The following is a 17,057-nucleotide window of genomic DNA, read 5'->3' as shown; positions in this document are numbered from 1 at the left end:
TTGGTTAACGTCGTAGCCTTAGCTCCTAGATAGTACAGATTTTCAAAATCGGCGCTTATAAGATGCTATCTCAGAAAAAACTAGGGAACGTTAGCGAACTAGACAACGCCTAGTGACCTGGTACCATGAAAAGTAACCCGCTTATTTACCATGAAAAGTACCCGCTTATTTCTTCGATAACGAAGGGCACTACGCTGATAGTCTTTTGTGATCTCGGTTGTGCTGACAGATAGTAATTATCACTAATTTATATTAAAGATCAGTTCCCGGTAATCGCTAGTAATACGAACATGTTATCTACCGTTAAATCAACCGTCTATAGAAACAAACAATCTTCTAGCCTTGCTTGTACACAAAAAAAAGAATAATCAAAATAATTATAGAAACTCTCGTGTATGGAAGTGAGATGAATACAGATTCGGAAGATTCGCAAAACTTGATTTCCGCTAAATCATCAAATTAAAGGGTTTAGAAAAGAGCAAAATAGGTGAACCGAAAAACGACAATAACAACTTTTCCGCACAATTACTAACAAAATTGTTTTAGGACATATCCCTAAGAAACTCCTATGATCTACTCAACGATTAAACGGAACAACAAAACATTACTAGAAAATTAGAAGAATTACCTTCAAGCCAACACAATTACGCAAACATTTGCAGACGCCACAGCAATGCATACCATAAACAAAGATCCGCAACAAGCAATTCAATCGTTACAAAACCAAATCAACTCTTTCGAAGAAGGTTACGTAATAGGAAAATCAAGGTAAACTCTACTAAGTGTAAACATATCACATTTGCATTGAGGAAAAACCAAATATACCGAACTACAACTATATAATACAGAAATTCCGCAAGTAACGACGGTCAAGAGAGAGTATTTGGGACTACATCTAAATTTCAAACTAACATTGAAAAAACATATAAATGCCAAAATTGAACGTATTCGTTTGAAAAGGAGGCAGAAAAAGAAATAACAATCTGCATATACGAAAGAAGAATTGATACATACATTGTTCCGTCATTTGTCGGAACATTTAAAAGAATTTATCGCAACGGATAATTCTGATCGTATTCACAAAGAGAAAGATACCAGAGAAAAACTTTTAAAAAAAACTAATGTGTATACTTATGTACGCACGTAAGAAGTTATAATTCTTGGCGTACCAAAACGAATATAACCTCAAAAAACTCAAAAATAACTTCAAAAAAATAACTTCAAAGAAAAAAAAAACTTAAAAAAAAAAAAAATAATAATAATATTATTATTATTATTAACATTATTAATTTTTCTTATACCTTTTTAATTTTCCTTGTTAATATATATATAAGAAAGAATAAAAAAAATCAAAATTTAGATATCAGTCCACACTAAATATAAGAGAGATATATCGAATTACTTATTTCAAAATCGTTCGTGTACTTTATATCATAGATCCTTAACACTGTTTTGTTTTAAAACTGTATTGTATTTTATATACTACTTCAGTTTATTGTTTTACACGTACCGGACTTTTCAATTTTTTGCATGTTGCACTAATTTATTAACATTTTAAAACGCAAATATTAAGTTGGAACCTCTAAAATAATTGTTGATTTTATAAGATAGCTTTGGTATCGAAATAAAGGACAATATCTCATAACGTTTATTGGACTAATTAAATAGTTTATAACTACATGTCGCTAATATTTTGTCAAATATTATCGTTTCTTTTTCGGGAATTCTTCATTTAACGTTGTAGTAGTCTAACGATTTAGCAAATTTCTCATAAATGCGCTAGAAATTATATTCTATATAAAACACAGGAAAAACAAATTTTGTAGATATTGTTAAACATATTCTCTTGACATTTTACTATTATAAATCGTTTGTATGTATCTGTGTGCCAAAAACTAATAGAAAAGAAACGAATAATAAAACTATTTAATTTGTAAAGGGATTAATCATTAACAAGCACATAAATCTTTAGAAAAATATAAAGCTTGAAAATAATGATTAATACGTAAAATAGCTTCTGCAAAATTCATAGTTAAATTTTTAACTTTTTCTATGTTCCAGATAGGATGATGCTCGCAATCTTTTTAGGTACAATTTTATTTCTATTTGGATTACATTGTTTTATAAGATATAGAAGAGTGGGAAGATATTTAAGTCTAATTCCAGGACCTCACGAATATCCGATAATTGGGAATTTGTATCACTTACAATTGAAAATGGTGAGGAATATTAAAATATTTTACTTAGGAATTATACAGTAAACTGTGATTTTTCTCAGTCGATAAAGTTGTCACTTACTAATAACTTATTTCCAATAATAGAACATTTAGTTGAGAAATTCTGGAGATTATGTAATGAGTATTATCCAATTTATAAGCTTTGGATCTTTATTTTTCCTTAGTAGTTCTACTTGATCCGGAGGACGTTCAGGTAAATTTTATTATAAATTTCATTCATTATAAAAAATACATAGTCAAATATTCTTCAAACCAGCACGAAAATTTAACATTACTTTAAAATAGCATAGCAGGATTACCTATGTATCTTTCTACTGATACATATCTAAAGTTTATTTTTAATTTTCGCTAATTAATTTTATGGAATAAAAATTCTCAGATAATGATAAAAAAAACTTGGACATTTATAAGAGTAAAATGTCTTGCTTCAAAGAATTAAATGTAAATCTAAAAATATCAATTCATATAAGTTAAAAAATATGAATTTTCATCGTAGGAACTATTAAGGAGCAATGAACATATTCAGAAAGCACTCTTTTACAAATATCTTAAGCCCTGGCTTTCCTATGGATTATTAACTAGCAGCGGTAAGTAATTTAAACGAATAAAAATAATCTTTTTATTATAAATTTAAAATAAAATATACTAAATAATAAAATGAAAAAGGGCACGTTAGTAATACGTCTATATTTGTTTGTGTCTTACAAAGAGAGTTTGTAGCACTTTTTCCTTTTTTCGACATTTCAATCCGTTTCTATTACAATTAGAGTTTTCGATTTTAATAATTATAACACATATTTCGAGACAGTTTCATCAGTACTCTATCCTCGATGTAAGCTTGCTTGGCATAGCAGCTTTTCCGGATCAGTTATTTATCTTTTAACAGTGCAAGCCAAATGTCGTAATAATCAGTAAACTGGAGATATTTCTTAATTACAATTATTACAATTTTTTTTATTTTTGTTTTTATTTATCTCCTTACTTCTTTACAATTTGTCCGTAGACATCTGGTAAATTGTTAGACAAGTAAGAAATACAGCACTTGGAAGGCATCTCCAATGAGCGAGCGTCGCTTTTGTCATTTATTTTCCGCAGATTTAATATTTTATTGGGTCTTTAGGGCTGATTCTTTTAAGCCTGTCTGAGACATCTTATATATTTTTCTGAGTTGCTACCGTTACAACTAAGGCAACTGACGTTTTCTTTTCTGTCCTTTTGGGGACAAAGTATTGTAAGACATTTCTGTGCGAATTTGACACAGGCTGGATTTAGATTTCAGTAATTTTTTATGTATCCATAAATTTAGCACCTTGTGCATTATGACATAGGTGTATTATTAGATACATATCCTTTTTATTTTTCATAGTAGTCAATTCGATAGAAAATAGTAATAGCAGCTGTTTAGTCTCGTATTTTGTTATATTATTTATTGATCTTACCTTGTGACCGAGTTTGTCTAATTCATTTATTATTTTAATTGCGTTTGATTTTAGATGACATTCTCGAACAACAATTTCGTAACACTTTTCGTTTTTTGTTGATACATGTGTTATCTTCCGTCGTAAATTTTAGTTCATTGGTTATAATTATCTTTCTGAGCGTTTCTGAAATGATAGTTTTTACTTTGACTTGGATATCATTCAGGTATTCTATTATATAATTATATTGTCCAGCAATGTTTAGAAAAAGTAAAAGAAAGAAATCACTAATTATCAAAGCCATGAGTCGGCAAAATATGCAGTAGTTTTATCGTAGGAATGAGTGAGATAGGGAAGGTTACGTAAATCAATGTACTCCAATTTACTCGTTAATGAAACAATTTGTCACGTCATAAAAACTCTCATGGAATTGAGAGAAAAGCCGATACAAATTATTGCTTTATTGCAGAAGGAAATAATATAAATAAATAGTAGTATGAAGATAGACTAGATAGAGAAAGAAATAACGCAAATACGTCTCGAGGTACCTTTTAACCTTCGTATTGCAACTGTAGCACTCAAAACACGAACCGCCCGGATATACTAGAACGAGTCTACCCACAAAAATTGGTTTTATCCAATAACTCGAGCAGAGAGTCCTTGATTTTCGCGTAGATGTATATTGGTGGTGGTTTCAATGCTTTTTCTTTTTCTAAATTGTCTTTTGTGTTTTAAGGTTCTGTTGAATAGTCGAGTAGATCGGAAATATTACTTAGGGGAATGTCTTGAAACCATTGTGTTGCAAATGATACGTAATAGTTATTGTTGTTGTTTTTCGGTCCATTAATCTTACGCTTTTTGACTTTAAAATTTTTGAAGACTTAGCGGGTTTCCAATTTTGCGAAGTTTCCGAATCCGTTTGCATATCGCCTTCTATAGACGAGTTTCTATTATCGAGTTTGATTAGCCTCTTTTGTGTATATATTAGGTTGGTTCATATGAAATGTCGGATTTTCTTTACAAGCGAACGTTTGTCTCTTGGTTTGCATTATTCTTTTGTTTTTGTACTACTTCGTTTATAGTCGTATTGTCCATTGTTAGAGTCACATTTCAACAATGCAGATTTTCTAAAAAATGTTAAATCTATAATTTTTTTAAATTTCGTAAGGATTTGAATTCAACCGATATATTCGTGCAATTTTTTTATGAGCATAAACTTGGTAATAATACTACAAAGGCTGCACGCAATATAAATCAGGCATTTGGGAAAAATACTGTTAACAAACGTTTGTTGAAAAAATTTCAGTCTGCTGAATTTTCTCTAAAAAAAAACCTCGAAAAAGTCCCGTAATGTCCATGAAAAATGATACTCTGAAAGCATTCATGGAAAAGAATCTTACTGTATCTTCGAAAAAACATGCTTCCAGAAAAAAGTCGACCATACAACAATATTGCGAAATCTTTCTGAAATTGGCAAGTTTAATAAAATTGATAAGTGAGCATCGAACGAACTAACCGAACGAAATAAGTTGGATCGGTTGAACGTATGCCTATCATTCCTAACCCGATTTTTACAAATGAATTTATATATGAAATTGTGCAGCACCCAACTTATTCACCGGATCTTTTCGCTAATAGACTTTAATTTTATCAAATATGACAGGCATCTATGCATTAAAATCTCTTTGGAAAAAGTGTATTGAGAAATAAATAGAATTTATTTTAATTAAATAAATAGATTTTTAAAAAAGACATCTAGTTTTATATATTTACTTTAAAATCCGACATTTCGTATAAACCAACCTAATACAAGGTTAGATGATCGTTTTGGTTCCATAGTCGGTTGATTTGTTTCGGTATCAGCTATTGTTCGAATAATGAAACTATGGGCGTTATTAACGATTTTAATAGGTTAAATATAGTTTATTACAATGTTCAATGAGTTAAGCCATAAACTTGCACACGCGATTAGCCAAGAGAGTGCACCGTTTTTCCTCACAAGGACATTGGTCATTTAACCCTTGTATATGCGACGTAAACTTAAGTACGTTAAACTATACCTCAACGTATATACTATTTGAATACTTGTATATACTCGAGAGCGGTATGTAGACACGTTTGTACTTAATAACGAGTAAAAAGGAAGATCCTTATAATAAAAAGAGAATAAGACGCAATTTGCCCTAAAATATTTAATAGATTAAATAATATTTTAAATATATCCTAATTTGACAGGTAAAAAATGGCACTTACGACGGAAAATGTTAACACCTGCATTTCACTTCAATATGATTAATTATTACTTTAATAATTTAAATGAGGAATCACGAAATCTTGTCGAATCTCTTAAAAAGGAGGGAGATGGAGACCCTGTTGTCAAAGATTTACGAACATTTATCAGCCAGTACACTCTCAACGCAATATGCCGTTAGTGAAAAAAACAATTTTTTGTATACATAATTAATAATATTAGTAATGATTTTTTAATTGCCAAATCTCTTTTGTAGAAACAGCTTTCGGTACAAAATTGACAGGAAAAAGCAAGCTGGAATCTGAATATCGTAATGCGGTCCATGTTTTTAATAAAGTTGCTTCATATAGGTAATTGAATAATGTTTTGTTAAGAAACGAAGTCGATCCAATAAAGAATGTGATTTATTGTTCACTAGACTCGTAAGACCTTGGTACTTCTACGATAATATATATGCATTTACACCACGCGGTAGAGTACAAAAAAAAACGTTGAAAACCTTGCACAATTTTTCGAAAAATGTACGTCTTTCATAATAATCATTTATAAGTACGTTTTTCGAAAATATTAAGATTAGGAAAATATTACATTTATTACAGATAATTGCGGAAAGGAAACGTTTTCATAAACAAACTAATGGAAAATATTTGCAAATCTATGAGAATATTGAGGAAGAAGACACTTTTAATAAAGAGAAGGAGAAGGACGATGAAAGTATTCGCATTTTTTAAATAAGAATAAAATTAAATTAAAGAAGCAAGGTCAATAGAATTTTTATGTTACAGATAGGCAAAACAAAAAAGACTTTCTTTGCTAGATCTGCTTATAGCCGCGTTTTGGAAAGATAATCAAATAGATGAGGAAGGAATTCGTGAAGAAGTTGATACTTTCATGTTTGAAGTATGTATTTGTAAATGTATTCATTTAAGAAACAAAAGAGGAGAAAATTCTACGCAGTAACATTTTCTAGGGTCACGACACTACTGCAAGTGCACTGAACTTTGCTTTAGGTCTTTTTGCTAAGCACAAAGATATCCAGGTAATGTTTCCAGCAACAATTATCAGTAGAAATTATTAGCAAAAGAAACAATATTTTACATTTAATACATTTACAAAGAATAATCAATTACTAGTAACACTAATTTTAGTAACTTGTTTCTAATACTAATTAATAGTGATATTAACTTTAAATAAAAAGTTTCATCAGTACTCGAATTCGAGCAAAATTTATTAAAATTTACAATGTTATTAGATTTTGCGATTTAAACAGTTCATACGATGAATAATAAATGATGTATTTATTTTTAGGAAAATATAAGAGACGAGGTTAAATCGATTATGGGAGAAGATAATAATTTGACGATATCGTCGTTTCAAAAACTTTCGTATTTGGAGAGATGTTTAAAGGAATCGCTTCGTTTGTATCCAAGCGTCCATTTAATATCTCGGTATATTTCTAAGGACATGCAGCTGAGTATGAAAATAAATGCATTATGTCTTTACGTTAATTTCGTTCGTATCCTATTGATTCTTTATTTTATTCATTATGTAATCGTATTAATTTTGTAGAACATTATTTAATTCCATCTAAAACTATGTGTATTGTAAATATTTACGGCGTGCACAGAAATCCAGAATATTGGCCAAATCCAAATGTTTTCGATCCTGACAGATTTTTACCGGAAAATATTAAAGGGCGACATCCCTACTCCTACATACCATTTAGTGCGGGACCGAGAAACTGTATTGGTAAATGTTTCATGCAGAAATGAATATCTAATATTACCCTAAAATTGCTTTTTTATATTCGTCTTTTCCTCATTTTGCAGGTCAAAGATTCGCAATGCTTGAGCTTAAACTGTTTGTAGCATTTATATTGTACAATTTTAAGTTGGAACCGGTGGATGAACTAGACGACGTTACATTTTGGCAGATGCCACTCTGACCTCGTCTAAACCTCTTCGAGTAAAGTTTATACCTATTGCATAGTATATTTTATATATTGTCCTTAAAAAAATAATATAAATGCAAATACAGTTTTAGATAATTTATTCGTAATCGGTAGATATTGATAGAGAATAAAATGAAATTTTAATTTACACTGTATAAGTGGGTATATTTTAATGTTCAAAATACAACAATTTAATATTTTATAAATATATATATCTATTTGGTTGGAAACGAAATAAATACGGATTTTGTCTATAGATTATTATTAAAATAACCGCACTCACTTATAGTTGATAACCTAATATTTAAAGATCACATATGAAATAACTTTCAATTTTAACAAATTGTCATTGCGCGTAAACTAATGGGTTGAAGTAAGTAAGAGAGGTACAGTTCGATGCGTGTGCTTTGCGAATTTACCATACGCAATGAGTCACTGGTCGGGAACGCATCACACATTTGCGCTTGAGCAATATCTCAATTGCGGTAAATCGTTGGTTCGTGCGCATGGCACTTTTTAAACTCATTTTAATATTCGACGAATAAGTGATGGGCCGAGCACGCAACTTATCTGTTCATGGGTTCAAAGGTTCAAACAAATAGGGACAATGGTTAACCAGACGTATCCAGGACCACTAACATCAGTAGCGACACCAGAATGCATGGATCAAGTACAACGTGAAAATATGTGCAATCGACGTAAATCTATAAGGAAAATTGCAGCTTTTACGGTAATAAAAGAACCAACAGTGTACGTAATTATAAAAAAAGACTACAGTTTCACTATTACAAAATGCTAATCGTGTAATATCTCAACGAAAATTACAAATCCTTACGAGAAACCTCAGCGAGAACGATGTTGATACTTTTCGTTTACCACAAACCCTTGGTAACATTTTTGTTTTACTGACGAAGCAGATTTCCATATTAATGGCTATGTTAATAAGCAGAACATGAAATACAGGTGCTCCTACAACCCTGGAGAACGTCATCAAAAACGTTTAACATTTTGATGCGATATTGTTAAAGATTATTTTATGTTTGTGCATATTGCTTTGCCTGAGTTTGCGTTCTGGAAAAAATAGTAAAGAATACATCAGATAATAAGTTTAGATGATCAAAGAACAATTTTCGAAAAACGCGCGACGATGGAACACATTAAGAGAGTTCAGAGAGAATATTGAGTTGTGAAGTAGAAGGTATTTTTAAGTACTTATTGAAATATTATAATGATTGGTTGTAAGTTGAAATAGCAAAAACTTTAACTGATACTTATCCGGCGATTGCATTTCAAGACTTAATTAATATTTATTTGAAAATATTAATAATTGAACTGTGCGAATCATACAAAAGTCAAACACAGTTGTATTTGCCAAAATTCCTCCAACATGGAGTCTTCCGGCGATTGGATTAAGCTAATTATGAGGAGGGTGAAAAGGTGAATTAGAATAAAATAAAACACGTTGTTGAGCCAATAAGTACAATGCTTTATTGGTTCGTCAGGGAAAAAGCCTTGCGGCAAAAAACCCTGGTTGTTATCAATACAATGGACGACGATGGATCACGGACTTTGTCCGTGATCAACTTCTCGTCACGATTAACCCGGATGGGTAATCACGTTGAAAGAAATAGAAATTATATCTCTCACCGTTAATTATCGCCTCTACTTCTCGATTGTGGTGAATATATAAATATCACCTTAATTTTCGCCTCTACTTCTCGATTATTGTGGTTATAACATCGCTCCTGCGATCCACAACTGGTGTTATAATACCTGTAAGACGTATTCTTCTTAATGTTGCGTCGGTACGCAACTACATAAGAAGTCGGCATAGCATAGATTTCGATATCATGAAAATCACGAACAACGTATAAAGGCTCATATTTAAAAAACTATAGATATATCGAATAGAGGGCTATCTGAGGTATCGGTGCAACGGTCCTTTCGTGCTTCAGACCAATTGGGTCGGTGTTTACTTACTAAGTAAACACTCGGCGCCGTCGTGTCGGGTGAATTTCTTTATTTCAATGCGTTCCTACTGATGCGTCATCTCCACGTCTACGGCCGTTATACATTTTATTCGTGCGAGACTATAACATAAAGATTGCTTTTTTTCTATTGGCTAATGGGCGCAGAGAAGGGATGACGAGCATTCCCTAAATATAAGAGGCCGTGCCGCCCCGCACCTCATTATTATAAGAATATACATCCTAACGAATTATTCAATATATCGTAATCGAACGATACAGAAGATCACGACAGAACGAAAGAACTTAACGAAACCGAAGCCAGCGCATCGTAGGATTCCGACAACAGCGAAATACAACGCAGCAACAATCGAGAACATGAACATCACAGCATCTTCACGATAAATAAAAAGCGTATTACCGATCAAGGGCACCGGTACCTGAACAGATAAACTCTTTGTCTTTCTATGATCCTCTCGCTCGTTGTCTCCGATTATTTTTTTTCCAAGTGTCCTCGTAGGCGTCCAGCGGTAGAATAGCCTGAATGTCTTTGGTAATGGGCCCTGCAGGGTGCACTCACTCGGAGGTCGAGTGGTAGGGTTATGGATGCTAGTTACTAGTTACTAGTAACTCTCTATCGATTGGTGCGCGCACAATAAATCTCGTTTTTTAGTTACAATCGATTTTCGGCTACGATCGATTCCGATCGTACAACAGTTACAAGGAATAAGCAAGATATGAATTTGTTAAAAGGTAAAAATAATAATTTTGCATCTGTAAGAAATAAATATTACAATTCTCTTGAAAAATATTTATTCAAAGCATTAAAAAACTTATTCTCTCCGCATAGATGATCAATCATTTTACTGGAAGAGACAGGGCATTATTTTCAACAACGGTTAGAAGAAGCCGACGATACTGAAATTATGAAAAAGTATTGAAGACACCGTCTTCTTTTTATTCACACTGGGAAAAAGTCATGTACATTAATATTCTATCAGAAAAATTCGAAAATGAATACATCTTAGTTATTTATAAATTATTTTCTACAATAATTCTTATTAAACTATAATCTCTAGCAGCTTTTTGACCAGTATAAGTATACATTTAAATTTTTGTTTCAGTTTTTGAGATTTCTAAAACTAATTCAGAAAAGTGTAATGGCTATTACTATCATTGTAAAAATGTATCTAAAAGGAAGTTTCCATCACAAGCAAACGTGGAACATTGTAAGGCATATAGGTTGCGAAAATAATTCTTTTGTTACGCTAAAGAATTATAATTTCTTACGTGCGTTAAAAGTACACAAACTAGTTTTTTTTGTTTCTTTGGATGATCCAGTAAGATGTTCTAATGGTCACTGCAAAGCACAATTTGCGAAACGGAGTCTAACAAAGATGGCGATAGGTTTATAAATTATTAATATTTTTTTTTTAAATTTTGTAGAATTGAAGTCAAATTAAATAAAAAATAATTTATTATTATTTTAATTTTATAATAATTTACCTGAATATTATCTGGATCAAATAAAGTTATCGAAGAAATAAAGAAGCTCCAGACCTTGTGAATTGGATAATATTTATTACTTATTCTCCAGAATTTCTTAAGTAAATGTTCTGTATTATTGGAAAAAGAATTATTATTAAGTGAAAACTTTATATGGACTGGAAAAAATCACAGTTTTCAGTATAATTTCTAAATAAAAATATTATAATATTCCTTACACCAACGTCAATTGAAAATGATACATATTTTAAATTATCGGATATTTGTGGGGTCCTGAAATAAGATTTAAAAGTCTTCACATTCTTCGTTCAATCGTTAGTAAATACGGACGTGTTTATTTACCGCTCCTGAGAATATAAGTATTTAAATAATAATTACGTTGAGATACAGTGTAACGTACGTTTGTTTTACATCGCAGACACAAGGGTAAAGTGACCAGTCTCCTAGCGATGTAATACTGCAACCACACGAATAACCGCGTGTTCAAGCCTATGGCAAAAAGGCTTTGACCATGGAAATTAACAACACCCCATCTCTTAAAATAGTTAATAACGGCAGCAGTTATATTATTCGAACAAGAGCTAATACCGAAATAGGAAAACCGTCGATGGAAAAAACAATACTCTAACCTTGCTCGTACAGAAAAGAGAATAATCAAAATAGATAATAGAAACTCGTGTATGGAAAGTGAGATTGATACAGACTCGGAAGATTCGCAAAACTGGATTCTCGCTAAATCAACCAAATTACAGGGTTTAAAAAAGCGGAAGATGGATGAACCAAAAAAAAACAATAATAACTCTTCCGCACAATTACTAACCAAATGGCTTCAAGACATACCCGTTAGCAGCTCATATGATCTACTCGATAAGTCAACAGAACCATAAAATACTACAGAAAAATTGGAAGGAAAAAAAGCAGTAAAACCACCACCAATATACATCGACGGGGAAATCATCGACCCTCTGCTCGAGTTACTGGATGAAATAACTGGACAAAATAACTATGTAATAAAACAACTTAAAGCAACCAAGTGAAAGTACAAACTACCACACCAGATACGTTCAGAAAGATAATAAATGCACTAAAAACTAAAATCGCGGGATACCACACATATCAAGAAAAAAACGAGAAGAGCTATAAAATCGTTATTCGAGGACTTTATCCCAAGTCCAACATAATTAAAATAAAAAATGAAATAAACAAAACTGGTCACAAGGTAAGATCAATAAATAATATAACAAAATTCGTTTCAACGAAGACGACTTGAACGACAACGGAGACACGCTGATTAATTTCTGCGCCATGAATGAGCTACAGATCAACAACACATTTTATCCTCATAAACCATAGCATAAATTCACCCTCGAAAACACTAGAGGATAAAAATCAACAATAGACTACATAATAGCCAATAGGAATATATACCCCACAAAAATACTGTACGTCAAAGTGCCAATACGATCTGCAAACACGGGAACAAACCAAAACCTGGTTCTTGCGAAAATAAGGAAAAACACGCTTAACATCAAAATTAAATCAAACAGGAAAACATTAGAAAAACTAAACATAGAACTGTTAAACGATGAATCAATAAGAGACTTGTACCAAAGACGACCACGATACAGCACGAGCCTAGAAAATTTTTGTAATTCGTTTTGTTAGTTTCGGTAATAAAATTATATCGGGATACTTTACATAAGCCTTCGGCAAAAGAAATATTGAACGTAATAAGTAAAAAAAAAAAGAAAAGAGAAAACATTCTCGAACTAAGCACTACTATTTTCTCTAAACGAATAACAAATTTAATACTGAACGTTGAAAGCACGTACGTTAATTGTTATTCGATATTAGGTAGTAATATCTTTAACAAAAAAAAATGTTTATTATTTCAATGCAATGATTATTGTATTTTAAAAATTGGTTTTTTACATTTTTTTCTCTTGCAACAATATAATTTTTATATTTAATATTATATCGAAATGTATAATTTACAAATTACAAATATAATAGAAACCGTACTTTTAATATTTATTTTTTCTTTCAATTTTTAATTTAACATTTATTCTCCACTTATGTTACATTATTTATAATTTTATAATTATTATAAGTTATTCAACCTTAATAACTTTTCGACATTCAAAGCGATGATCTGGTTTGTATCCTTCAGGACACTTTCGTGTTGGAGGATTAATGATCGAGCCTTTAGGTTCTGCAGAGCTCGAACCAATAGCATAACCTTGAACCGTTTTTGTCGACAAAATGATCCATATTAAAAATACGCAAATTATTGAGAGCTGTTGGTAATAGGAGTAATAGTACACACGACGTTACGTTTGCTTCGTTCTGCGATTGGCCAACTCCGTATTAATTTGTATTAGGACTCCCTTCTGACGCCTTCTATGTTCTGTTACGTGGTTACATTTCGTCTGTTTCCACTCTAATACCGTCCGTCGCCGTAGCAACACGTTGTGCAGAGACGAATGCAGAACCCGAAAAGCAAACGAACCGCTGGAAGCGAACGGCACGGTGAGCGTGTATTGTGCGCGGTTGCCAAATCACAGAAGGGATTACGCACAGAGGAGAATATGTTCGCGGCAACATGGTCTCTAAATAGCAGTGCAACGTCGCACCTTTGCAGACGGCTACGAGACTTTACTGAAGTGAACGATAGGAAGGCACGGCATATAATCCACTCGGCTAAGAAAAAATACAGGGTTTATTTACGACTTCCAAAAAAAATTGCCCAGAAATTAAAAATTTTTTTTTAATATTCAGAAAAATATGTAGATCATTTTCACAGAAAAAAATCGCAGAAATTTAATCGTTTACGAAATAGCTATTTTGCAAGTAGCTTTAGATTAAAATATCTCAATAACTAATAAAAAGTAGTCGAGACATGCTGCGTATGAAATTTAGAGAAAAGAATAACAAATCGAACGAGTAAAACCCGATTCCTCAACGACTAATAGTTTACGAGTTATGAATTTTTTAATGAAAAATATAGGCGCCGAGCGCGAGCGCTTGTAAACAAATAGCTCTAACTCAGCGAAAGATCCATTAATTAGAAATTTTCTTTTTTAAATTGTAACTTTAATCTAGGTCTATAATGAAAAAGCTCAAAAAAGCTCAAAAAAATTTGTTGCAATTTTTATCAAAAAACGAATTTTAGTTTTTTGTTATTAAAGGAGTCAATATTGAAAAATAAATTTTTTTTAATATTGACAGATTCCATAAACCAAAATGCGTAAGGCTAGCTAAAAATTAAATATAAAAAAATTTTTTGCCATTTTTATCAGAAAACGAATTTTAGTTTTTTGGCATTAAAAAATAGTCAATATTGAAAAATAAATTTTTTTAATATTGACAGATTCCATAAACCAAAATTCGTAAAGCTAGCTAAAAATTAAATATAAAAAATTTTTTTTGAATGGAAAAAAGCAGTTTTAATATATTCAATTTTTTCGTTACTTACTCTGAAGCCAATGGGTAAGACAAAGGTCACACTCTTCGGATCTTTCATATGCTGCACAGCGCATGCACGAATCCCCACTAGTGGTAATAAACGAGATTAGAGGCAGTGAACCTGCATTTCTTTTTTTCTTAGTTTTTAAACAATAAGTGAATTAATAAAAAAAAAATCGGTACCACAATATAGGTATTAAACGACTCGGAATTTCATTAATCGGAAAAATACATTATCGTATGGTTAACTTTTTTTCAAAAAATATTAATATTTTTTATAAACAACGAGTTAATTCATGAAGAAAAATTTATGAAAGCCATCCAGGTATTCACGTATAGAAGAATCTTGATTTTAAATATTGCATTTATTATTTTGATACGTACATACCTTGCTTGGAAAAAACTGTAATGTTATTTTTAATAACTATATTATAAATAATTGCATATTCAACCTATTCTAATAGCACTAATTGTGCTTAATGTTATTTAATGTAACTTACTACCAATATTCGAAGTCGATTTTATACAGTTATGTTCAAACATTTTTTTGCATTAATTGATTTAATACATTACATCGCAGATAAATTCCTAAAATATTTGCACAAATCTAGAGGATTCGAAATAAATAATTTGTTGATGAAATTTACTATTTAGTTGACTTCGGAAATTTTACAGTATATATTAATATGTAATATTATTATGTTATTTAATAATCATCTGAGGCAAATAATAGGGGAAGAAGAAATTCATAAGAGTCAATTTATTTTAACCCCTTGAACTATTTTGACGAGTCTGACTCGTGATGAAAATTTTAAGCCAAACATGGATGTTACGAGTCGGGCTCGTTGTTCAGTTCCAGATCAAACATGAATATCACGAGCCTGACTCGTACTCGACATCTCATGCCGAACATGAATATCACGAGTCCGACTCGTACTCGACATCTTGCGTTCGGTCGTGAAAATAGGTTTCAAATTTCGGCACGCGCGCTCCGCCGCTCGCCATTCACCGCGATGATCGAGGCAGCCGCGTTTGGCCTGGCATTTCCTGAGGTTCCGAATACTGCAAGTGGTTAATTTGAGTTTTTATCTTATTTATTTTTTGTTTACAACCATGACGGCCCAGCTAAATTTTTGTATACGACTTGAGTTCTTTCAACTACTAGTTCGTCTACTGATTGAGATAGTACTGGAAAACCATTTTCCCAATCATTGTCATCTTCATTGATTATTGGCAAATCCGGTGTTTCCATGATTTTATTCGTGCATAAATCTTTTGCAAAAATGCGAACATAGAAGTTCAGATTTTATACACGAACTGGTCTTCCTTTTGCGACCTTTTTTACAGGAGCAAACAATTAAATTCAACGAATCCTCCAGGACAGGTGGTAACAACGTTGTTGTTGGTAAAAGAAGAGTTTACCAGCTATGTGCCAACCCCATAACACTGATGGAAGAACATTATTCTGCTACCGTTGAATTAGCCAGTATATTCGATTGGTATGATTGGTTGCTGCTGCAGATATTGGTGTCAATGAAGCAATGTTGAAGCTGGTTTTCCGTAACGCTTTCAGGACTGCCAAATATTTTTTGCACCTTAACTCATTAAGATTCTTTATTTAGCCATTATAAGCTATCATTATGATTTTTTCTACTGCTGATGTTATTTATGTAATATTTTCCGATGAATTCGACAATGTCAACACGTGGAGATACTTGGATACTTCTTCCTGTTGCCGAAGAAATCTTCTTAAGCAGATATTCTTCGAAACTTTGAAAAAACTTGATGTTACATCACAACCTGTAATTGCTCTGATTACGACGTGTAAATTGAATATAATAATTGGTATTCCTTTTGAATCGTAGATGTTGAATAACATTTCTTACCCACCGGCGTGTAAAAATAAATATTATTTTCGATTGGATCAAACGCGTCAAGTAAGCATAAGGCATCAACATTATGGTTGATTACAGTGACGATTTTTTCACGAGATTTGATTACAGATGCATCAACCATTCTTCTATTAAGATTATCAAAATTGATATCGGAGATGAACACAGTTCATGTGCAAAGTATATTGGATATTTACTTTGATCTGGATCAGATTTTTCAAATCGATTAAATAAAACTTTTTCATCTGAATTTGTTTTGCTTGAAATTTGAAATTTGCTTTGTTCTTATTTTTATAGAGCTACAAGACACTGATAATGGTATCACTTACAAATTTTTGGTAAACTTAATAATACCAAAATCTTTTTTCTT

General features: G+C 31.7%; 1 pseudogene; it reads left to right on the top strand.

The window, feature by feature from the left end:
- The first annotated feature begins 2,654 nt into the window (after positions 1–2,654).
- Positions 2,655–7,895, top strand: LOC122525858 (annotated as a pseudogene).
- The last annotated feature ends 9,162 nt before the right edge of the window (positions 7,896–17,057 follow it).

This window comes from Polistes fuscatus, unplaced genomic scaffold, assembly GCF_010416935.1.
Source record: "Polistes fuscatus isolate 324 unplaced genomic scaffold, CU_Pfus_HIC Scaffold96, whole genome shotgun sequence".
Taxonomy (NCBI): domain Eukaryota; kingdom Metazoa; phylum Arthropoda; class Insecta; order Hymenoptera; family Vespidae; genus Polistes; species Polistes fuscatus.
The sequence above is the reverse complement of the archived record's forward strand: the minus strand, read 5'-3'. Positions and strand labels throughout refer to the sequence as shown.